The sequence below is a fragment of the Bos mutus genome, chromosome 24 (assembly GCF_027580195.1).
Source record: "Bos mutus isolate GX-2022 chromosome 24, NWIPB_WYAK_1.1, whole genome shotgun sequence".
NCBI lineage: Eukaryota > Metazoa > Chordata > Mammalia > Artiodactyla > Bovidae > Bos > Bos mutus.
The window spans coordinates 9,971,419-9,981,393 of NC_091640.1; positions in this window are offsets into that span (position 1 = coordinate 9,971,419).

Here is a 9,975-nt window from a genome sequence, read left to right on the forward strand (position 1 = left end):
GATTGTCTTCCACAGTTTTGGAAACAGTTTGTATTTAACTCTTTTTGATAGTAGTTCATTGAGGAGAGGCTCAAAAGAGTTGAGTATATGGGCTCAAAAGAGTATATGGGAGTTTATGAAGTTTATAGAACAGATTAACTCCAAGTCTTTTAAGTAAGGCAAATGAGGATGCTTATTACAAGCTTAGATTACTGGCGAATGTGTCTGGATTCAAATATTGGCTCTGATACGTTTTTCCTGTTGAGACCCCATTGAAGATGAGCATTTAAAAACATCCCCCCTGCCAAACAGGTCATATACTCCTGTCTATGGGGGCCTCGACCTTCAAATACATACAAAACTGGCACTAGTTTGCATTAGTCATGCCTCACTGTGAGCAGCCAATAGGAAGAGCGGTCTCTTTCTGCGTCTACTTCATCCCTCCTCCCATACCTCTCACTGGTCTAACAGTGTTGTGATTGGCCTGTTAGGCAAGAGTATATTGGCTTTGGCTGTACCAAAGTGGCTTTAAACTGGGCACATTTGGGTAAGTCAGTTAATCTATCTGAACCTTGTGCCCTCTGCACATAAAAATAAAAAACAATTATGTCTTAACATGGGTTCTCCCCCCAAAAATCTTAAAGATGATTATGAGCAGGAATTTTATTTAGGAGGTGATTACTGAATGAGGGAGTAAGGCGGTGAAACAAGGAATGAGAAACAACCAATAGGAAAACATCATAAGCAAAAAAAAAAAAAAATCAATTTCACAAGACTTCTGAGAAATGAACACCGTGCCTCCCAGAACTGTCCAGTTATGGAATTGGAAACCGGGAGCTTATTTATCTGCAGACTCATTAGTTAAATCCCTTTAAACTGAAAAACGCTCAGTGTATGCTGAAGGGAGAAACTGTCGGTGAGCATCTGGGCTCTGTAGGAAACACACGCCATAGTATTCATTTTTATTGTCCTTATTGCACTGATGCTCATTTTATTATTCCACAATGAATTACATGCTTTGAGACCATTCATCGTCTATTCACTCTCTCACATAAATTGAAAATAAAAGCCAGTTTATAACCTGTCCCAAATATAGGCTGTGCAGAACGTGAAGGAATGGAGATAGCTTGTGTCACTTTCTTATTGCTAGTACCGACCAAGCCTTCTTTAATTTCCAGTTCTAATTGGCTGTGATACTCACCTGCATTAAATTAGTCTCGTTTAAGTTTGAAGAGCATCATACATTCTGCTTGTCAAATACCTATTGAAGCCTTCTTATGGCTGAACAAAGTGCCCTCTCTCTCTCTCTCCAAGTCCCACTCCTTCTACCATTGCCCCCAACCCAGCCCTGGCTTTGTGAGAGCTTTTATAATTCTAACTACACTCTCAGTGCAGAAGTGTTGCTCTACTTTCAGCCTTGTGCTTTTTCCCTTGTCCCTCTCATATCATACAATCTCAGTCATATTATTTTTGCAACTATTTTTCTTCTAACTTCTTTCGTTAACTTATTCTTTCATTTGACTGTATTCCATTTATTCTGCAAATGCAGAGTTTTATCCATCTTTGCATAATTATATTCTCTTCCTGGTTCTTTTTTTAAACAAGTAGTAGATTAATTGCTAATCTATTTTTTCTTTTATTTATAGTATTCTTATTATATTTTGTAACAGTTTTTATATACTAAATGAAAGATATTGTTCACTTCATTTCAGTTGCTCAGTCATGTCCGACTCTTTGTGACCCCATGGACTGTGACATGCCAGGCTTCTCTGTCCATCACCAACTCCCAGAGCTTGTTCAAGCTCATGTCCATTGAGTCAGTGATGCCATCCAACCATCTCATCCTCTGTCATCCCCTTCCCCTCCCCCCTTCAATCTTTTTCAGAATCAGGCTCTTTTCCAATAAGTCAGTTCTTCACATCAGATGGCCAAAGAATTGGAATTTTAGCTTCAGCATCAGTCCTTCCAATGAATATTCAGGATTGATTTCCTTTAGGATGGACTGCTTAGATCTCCTTGCAGTCCAAGGGACTCTCAAGAGCCTTCTCCAACACCACAGTTCAAAAGCATCAATTCTTCAGTGCTCAGCTTTCTTTATAGTCTAACTATCACATCCATACATGACTATTGGAAAAACTGTAGCTTTGACTAGACAGACTTTTCTCAGTAAAGTAATGTCTGTGATTTTTAATATGCTGCCTAGAGTGGTCATGACTTTCCTTCCAAGGAGCAAGTGTCTTTTAATTTCATGGGTGCAGTTATCATCTGCAGTGATTTTGGAGCCCAAGAAAATAAAGTCTCTCACTGTTTTCATTGTTTCCGCATCTATTTGCCATGAAATGATGGGACCGGATGCCATGATCTTCGTTTTTTGAATGTTGAGTTTTAAGCCAACTGTTTCAGTCTCCTCTTTCACTTTAATCAAGAGGCTTCTTAGTTTTTCTTCACTTTCTGCCGTAAGGGTGGTCATCTGCGTATCTTAGGTTATTGATATTTCTCCTGGCAATCTTGATTCCATCTTTTGCTTCATCCGGCCCTACATTTCCCATGCATATAAGTTAAATAAGCAGGGTGACAATATACAGCCTTGGCATACTCCTTTCCTATAATTTGGCCTTAGGAGTACAAAATGAAGCAGGGCAAAGGCTAACAGAGTTTTGCCAAGAGAATGCACTGGTTATAGCAAGCATCCTCTTCCAACTTGTTAGACATGATTTATTTGATGTACATAGAAGACTTCCCTGGTAGCTCAGTGGTAAAAAAAAGTCGCCTGCCAATGCAGGAGACCCAGGTTCAATCCCTGGATTGGGAAGATCATCTCCAGAAGAAAATGACAACCCACTCTAGTATTCTTGCCTGGGAAATCTCATGGACAGAGGAGCCTGGGGTCTCAGAAGAGTCGGACATTACTTAGCTACTCAACAACAACAATATGCAAATAAAGAAGTGTGAATGTTTCAGGATTAATAGATGAGATTTTTTGACTTGTACATATTTATTCTAGTGCTCTGGTTTCATTTTTTTGTATTTAATTGCATTTATTTTTTTTTTCCTTATGGGTATTTTTCATGTTTATTGATATATAACTTATTCAAAATGAAATATTCAAATTTAAAGTATATATTAATAATGATGAATTTGCATTTCACATTGATGTTAACATAATTCTGAGTAAGATATACAACTTTTATATTTTTACAATTTTAAATATATATATTCAAATAAATAGTTGCATAGTGATATAAATATTATATTTTCAATTCTTAATGATCCTAATGAAATTTGTTATTAACAATTTTTCCAGAATTTTATGCTCCAGCATTTATGCTCCAGTGGATTTTCATATTGTATTTTCATTTAATTTGAACCTGAGTCCAACCATTGAGTCATTTACTGGTTTTGCATTGTTTTTCCTTTCAGATTCTAGGAACGTGAAAAGTTCTTAAAAGTCCTTATAGTAAAAACACTCAAGGTTATAATTTTGATATACCAATTCCAAGTTCTATGCTATGACCATTTATCCATCATTTATACATGATGAAAGTTAATTAAGATAGTAATTCTTGTACTTACTGTTTAGAAATTTTTATGCTTTTTTCAGTAGAATATATAAGTTAATATAGTTATTCCATAATGCCAAATATAGTCTTGCAAGCTTTCATACAATGTTTTCTACAAAAATCTTACCTAATCTAATTTTTAATACTTAAAATAGTTTTATTGTTACCTCATTACCCCCTTCTTCATCTCTCACACAAAAAGTTCATTCTTCACACAGTGTCCAAGGTAATTTTTTTTTTAAATGAAATAGCTTTATTTCAAAATATAAATAATACAATTTGCTTTGATTTTTGGCTAGGAATATTTTAGGAGAAGAGACTAGTACTTTGTGATGTTTTAAAAATTAATTTTATATTAATATATATTATTTCCATTAAAGTATTTTGGACAACTAATTCATTTTCCTTGTTCTGTGACCTATACAGTTTTTTTTTTTAAACTTTGCAATATTGTATTGGTTCTGCCATATATTGAAATGAATCTGCCACAGGCATACACGTGTTCCCCATCCTGAACCCTCGTCCCTCCTCCCTCCCCATACCATCCCTCTGGGTCATCCCAGTGCACCAGCCCCAAGCATCCAGTATCGTGCATCGAACCTGGACTGGCGACTCGTTTCATATATGATGTTATACATATTTCAATGCCATTCTCCCAAATCATCTCACCCTCTCCCTCTCCCAGAGAGTCCAAAAGACTGTTCTACACATCAGTGTCTCTTTTGCTGTCTTATATACAGGGTTATTGTTACCATCTTTCTAAATTCCATATATATGCGTTAGTATACTATATTGGTGTTTTTCTTTCTGGCTTACTTCACTCTGTATAATAAGCTCCAGTTTCATCCACCTCATTAGAACTGATTCAAATGCATTCTTTTTAATGGCCGAGTAATACACCATTGTGTATATGTACCACCGCTTTCTTTTCCATTCACCTGCTGATGGACATCTAGGTTGCTTCCATGTCCTGGCTATTATAAACAGTGCTGTGATGAACAGTGGGGTACACGTGTCTCTTTCCCTTCTGGTTTCCTCAGTGTGTATGCCCAGCAGTGGGATTGCTGGATCATAAGGCAGTTCTATTTCCAGTTTTTTAAGGAATCTCCACACTGTTCTCCATAGTGGCTGTACTAGTTTGCATTCCCACTAACAGTGTAAGAGGGTTCCCTTTTCTCCACACCCTCTCCAGCATTTATTGCTTGTAGACTTTTGGATCGCAGCCATTCTGACTGGCGTGAAATGGTACCTCAGAGTGGTTTTGATTTGCATTTCTCTGATAATGAGTGATGTTGAGCATCTTTTCATGTGTTTGTTAGCCATCTGTATGTCTTCTTTGGAGAAATGTCTATTTAGTTCTTTGGCCCATTTTTTGATTGGGTCATTAATTTTTCTGGAATTGAGGTGTAGGAGTTGCTTGTATATTTTTGAGATTAGTTGTTTGTCCGTTGCTTCATTTGCTATTATTTTCTCCCATTCTGAAGGCTGTCTTTTCACCTTGCTTATAGTTTCCTTTGTTGTACAGAAGCTTTTAAGTTTAATTAGGTCACATTTGTTTATTTTTGCTTTTATTTCCAATATTCTGGGAGGTGGGTCATAGAGGATCCTGCTGTGATGTATGTCGGAGAGTGTTTTGCCTATGATCTCCTCTAGGAGTTTTATAGTTTCTGGTCTTACGTTTAGATCTTTAATCCATTTTAAGTTTATTTTTGTGTATGGTGTTAGAAAGTGTTCTAGTTTCATTCTTTTACAAGTGGTTGACCAGTTTTCCCAGAACCACTTGTTAAAGCGATTGTCTTTAATCGATGTATATTCTTGCCTCCTTTGTCAAAGATAAGGTGTCCATATGTCTGTGGATTTATCTCTGGGCTTTCTATTTTGTTCCATTGATCTGTATTTCTGTCTTTGTGCCAGTACCATACTGTCTTGATAACTGTGGCTTTGTAGGAGAGCCTGAAGTCAGGCAGGTTGATTCCTCCAGTTCCATTCTTCTTTCTCAAGATGGCTTTGGCTATTCGAGGTTTTTTGTATTTTCATACAAATTGTGAAATTATTTGTTCTACTTCTGTGAAAAATACCATTGGTAGCTTGATAGGGATTGCATTGAATCTATAAATTGCTTTGGGTAGTATACTCATTTTCACTATATTGATTCTTCCAATCCATGAACATGGTATATTTCTCCATCTATTAGTGTCCTCTTTGATTTCTTTCACCAGTGTTTTACAGTTTTCTATATATAGGTCTTTAGTTTCTTTAGGTAGATATATTCCTAAGTATTTTATTCTTTTCGTTGCAAGGGTGAATGGAATTGTTTCCTTAATTTCTCTTTCTGTTTTCTCATTATTAGTGTATAGGAATGCAAGGGATTTCTGTGTGTTGATTTTATATCCTGCAACTTTACTATATTCATTGATTAGTTCTAGTAATTTTCTGGTGGAGTCTTTAGGGTTTTCTATGTAGAGGATCATGTCATCTGCAAACAGTGAGAGTTTTACTTCTTCTTTTCCAATTTGGATTCCTTTTATTTCTTTTTCTGCTCTGATTGCTGTGGCCAAAACTTCCAAAACTATGTTGAATAGTAATGGTGAAAGTGGGCACCCTTGTCTTGTTCCTGACTTTAGAGGAAATGCTTTCAATTTTTCACTACTGAGGATAATGTTTGCTGTGGGTTTGTCATATATAGCTTTTATTATGTTGAGGTATGTTCCTTCTATTCCTGCTTTCTGGAGAGTTTTTATCATAAATGGGTGTTGAATTTTATCAAAGGCTTTCTCTGCATCTATTGAGATAATCATATGGTTTTTATTTTTCAATTTTTTTTTCTCTTTTTTTTAAATTTTATTTTATTTTTAAACTTTACATAATTGTATTAGTTTTGCCAAATATCAAAATGAATCCACCACAGGTATACATGTGAATGTGGTCTATTACACTGATTGATTTGCGGATACTGAAGAATCCTTGCATTCTTGGGATAAAGCCCACTTGGTCATGGTATATGATCTTTTTAATGTGTTGTTGGATTCTGATTGCTAGAATTTTGTTAAGGATTTTTATATCTATGTTCATCAGTGATATTGGCCTGTAGTTTTCTTTTTTTGTGGCATCTTTGTCAGGTTTTGGTATTAGGGTGATGGTGGCCTCATAGAATGAGTTTGGAAGTTTACCTTCCTCTGCAATTTTCTGGAAGAGTTTGAGTAGGATAGGTGTTAGCTGTTCTCTAAATTTTTGGTAGAATTCAGCTGTAAAGCCATCTGGACCTGGGCTTTTTTTGCTGGAAGATTTTTGATTATAGTTTCAATTTCCATGCTTGTGATGGGTCTGTTAAGATTTTCTATTTCTTCCTGGTTCAGTTTTGGAAAGTTGTACTTTTCTAAGAATTTGTCCATTTCTTCCACGTTGTCCATTTTATTGGCATAATTGCTGATAGTAGTCTCTTATGATCCTTTGTATTTCTGTGTTGTCTGTTGTGATCTCTCCATTTTCATTTCTAATTTTATTGATTTGATTTTTCTCCCTTTGTTTCTTGATGAGTCTGGCTGATGGTTTGTCAATTTTATTTATCCTTTCAAAGAACCAGCTTTTGGCTTTGTTGATTTTTGCTATGGTCTCTTTTGTTTCTTTTGCAATTATTTCTGCCCTAATTTTTAAGATTTCTTTCCTTCTACTAACCCTGGGGTTCTTCATTTCTTCCTTTTCTAGTTGCTTTAGGTGTAGGGTTAGGTTATTTATTTGACTTTTTTTCTTGTTTCTTGAGGTATGCCTGTATTGCTATGAACTTTCCCCTTAGGACTGCCTTTACAGTGTCCCACAGGTTTTGGGTTGTTGTGTTTTCATTTTCATTCGTTTCTATGCAAATTTTGATTTCTTTTTTGATTTCTTCTGTGATTTGTTGGTTATTCAGCAGCGTGTTGTTCAGCCTCCATATGTTGGAATTTTTAATAGTTTTTCTCCTGTTATGGAGATCTAATCTTACTGCATTGTGGTCAGAAAAGATGCTTGGAATGATTTCAATTTTTTTGAATTTACCAAGGCTAGATTTATGGCCCAGGATGTGATCTATCCTGGAGAAGGTTCCATGTGTGCTTGAGAAAAAGGTGAAATTCATTTTTTGGGATGAAATGTCCTATAGATATCAATTAGGTCTAACTGGTCTATTGTATCATTTACAGTTTGTGTTTCCTTGTTAATTTTCTGTTTAGTTGATCTATTCATAGGTGTGAGTGGGGTATTAAAGTCTCCCACTATTATTGTGTTATTGTTAATTTCTCCTTTCATACTTGTTAGCATTTGCCTTACATATTGCGGTGCTCTCGTGTTGGGTGCATATATATTTATAATTGTTATATCTTCTTTTTGGATTGATCCTTTGATCATTATATAGTGTCCTTCTTTGTCTCTTTTCACAGCCTTTGCTTTAAAGTCTATTTTATCTGATATGAGTATTGTGACTCCTGCTTTCTTTTGGTCCCTATTTGCATGGAAAATCTTTCTTCAGCCCTTTACTTTCAGTCTGTATGTGTCCCCTGTTTTGAGGTGGGTCTCTTGTAGACAGCATATGTAGGGGTCTTGTTTTTGTATCCATTCAGCCAGTCTTTGTCTTTTGGTTGGGGCATTCAACCCATTTACGTTTAAGGTAATTATTGATAAGTATGATCCCGTTGCCATTTACTTTATTGTTTTGGGTTCAAATTTATACACCATTTTTGTGTTTCCTGTCTAGAGAATATCCTTTAGTATTTGTTGGAGAGCTGGTTTGGTGGTGCTGAATTCTCTCAGCTTTTGCTTGTCTGTAAAGCTTTTGATTTCTCCTTCATATTTGAATGAGATCCTTGCTGGGTACAGTAATCTGGGCTGTAGGTTATTTTCTTTCATCACTTTAAGTATGTCTTGCCATTCCCTCCTGGCTTGGAGAGTTTCTATTGAAAGATCAGCTGTTATCCTTATGGAATTCCCTTGTGTGTTATTTGTTGTTTTTCCCTTGCTGCTTTTAATATTTGTTCTTTGTGCTTGATCTTTGTTAATTTGATTAATATGTGTCTTGGGGTGTTTCACCTTGGGTTTATCCTGTTTGGGACTCTCTGGGTTTCTGGACTTGAGTGATTATTTCTTTCCCCATTTTAGGGAAGTTTTCATCTATTATCTCCTCAAGTATTTTCTCATGGTCTTTCTTTTTGTCTTCTTCTGGAACCCCTATGATTCGAATGTTGTAGCATTTAATATTGTCCTGAAGGTCTCTGAGATTGTCCTCATTTCTTTTAATTCATTTTTCTTTTTTCCTCTCTGATTCATTTATTTCTACCATTCTATCTTCTAATTCACTAATCCTATCTTCTGCCTCTGTTATTCTACTATTTGCTGCCTCCAGAGTGTTTTTGATTTCATTTATTGCATTATTCATTATATATTGACTCTTTTTTATTTCTTCTAGGTCCTTGTTAAACCTTTCTTGCATCTTCTCAATCCTTGTCTCCAGGCTATTAATCTGTGATTCCATTTTGATTTCAAGATTTTGGATCAATTTCACTATCATTATTCGGAATTCTTTATCAGGTAGATTCCCTATCTCTTCCTCTTTTGTTTGGTTTGGTGGGCATTTATCCTGTTCCTTTACCTGCTGGGTATTCCTCTGTCTCTTCATCTTGTTTAAATTGCTGAGTTTGGGGTGTCCTTTCTGTATTCTGGCAGTTTGTGGAGTTCTTTATTGTGGTGTTTCCTCACTGTGTGTGGGTTTGTACAGGTGGCTTGTCAAGGTTTCCTGGTTAGGGAAGCTTGCGTCGGTGTTCTGGTGGGTGGAGCTGGATTTCTTCTCTCTGGAGTGCAATGAAGTGTCCAGTAATGAGTTATGAGATGTCTATGGTTTGGGGGTGACTTTGGGCAGCCTGTATGTTGAAGCTCAGGGCTGTGTTCCTGTGTTGCTGGAGAATTTGCTTGGTATGTCTTGCCCTGGAACTTGTTGGCCCTTGTGTGGTGCTTGGTTTCAGTGGAGGTATGGAGGCGTTTGATGAGCTTCTGTCTATTAATGTTCCCTGGAGTCAGGAGTTCCCTGGAGTCAGGGTTTGGACTTAAGCCTCCTGCTTCCAGTTATCAGTCTTATTTTTACAGTAGTTTCAAAACTTCTCCTTCTATACAGCACCATTGATAAAACATCTGCGTTAAAGATGAAAAGTTTCTCCACCATGAGGGCCACCCAGGAAGGTTCACAGTGTTACACGGAGAAGCGAAGAGGGAGGAGGGAGTTAGAGCTGACCCGAATGAGATGAGGTGGAATCAATAGAGGAGAGAGTGGGCTAGCCAGTAATCACTTCCTTATGTGCACTCCACAATTGGACCACTCAGGATGTTCATGGAATTATACAAAGAAGAGAAGAAGGAGGAAGGAGACAGAGGTGGCCAGGAGGATAAAAGGGGGTATGAAAAGGAGGGAGACAGA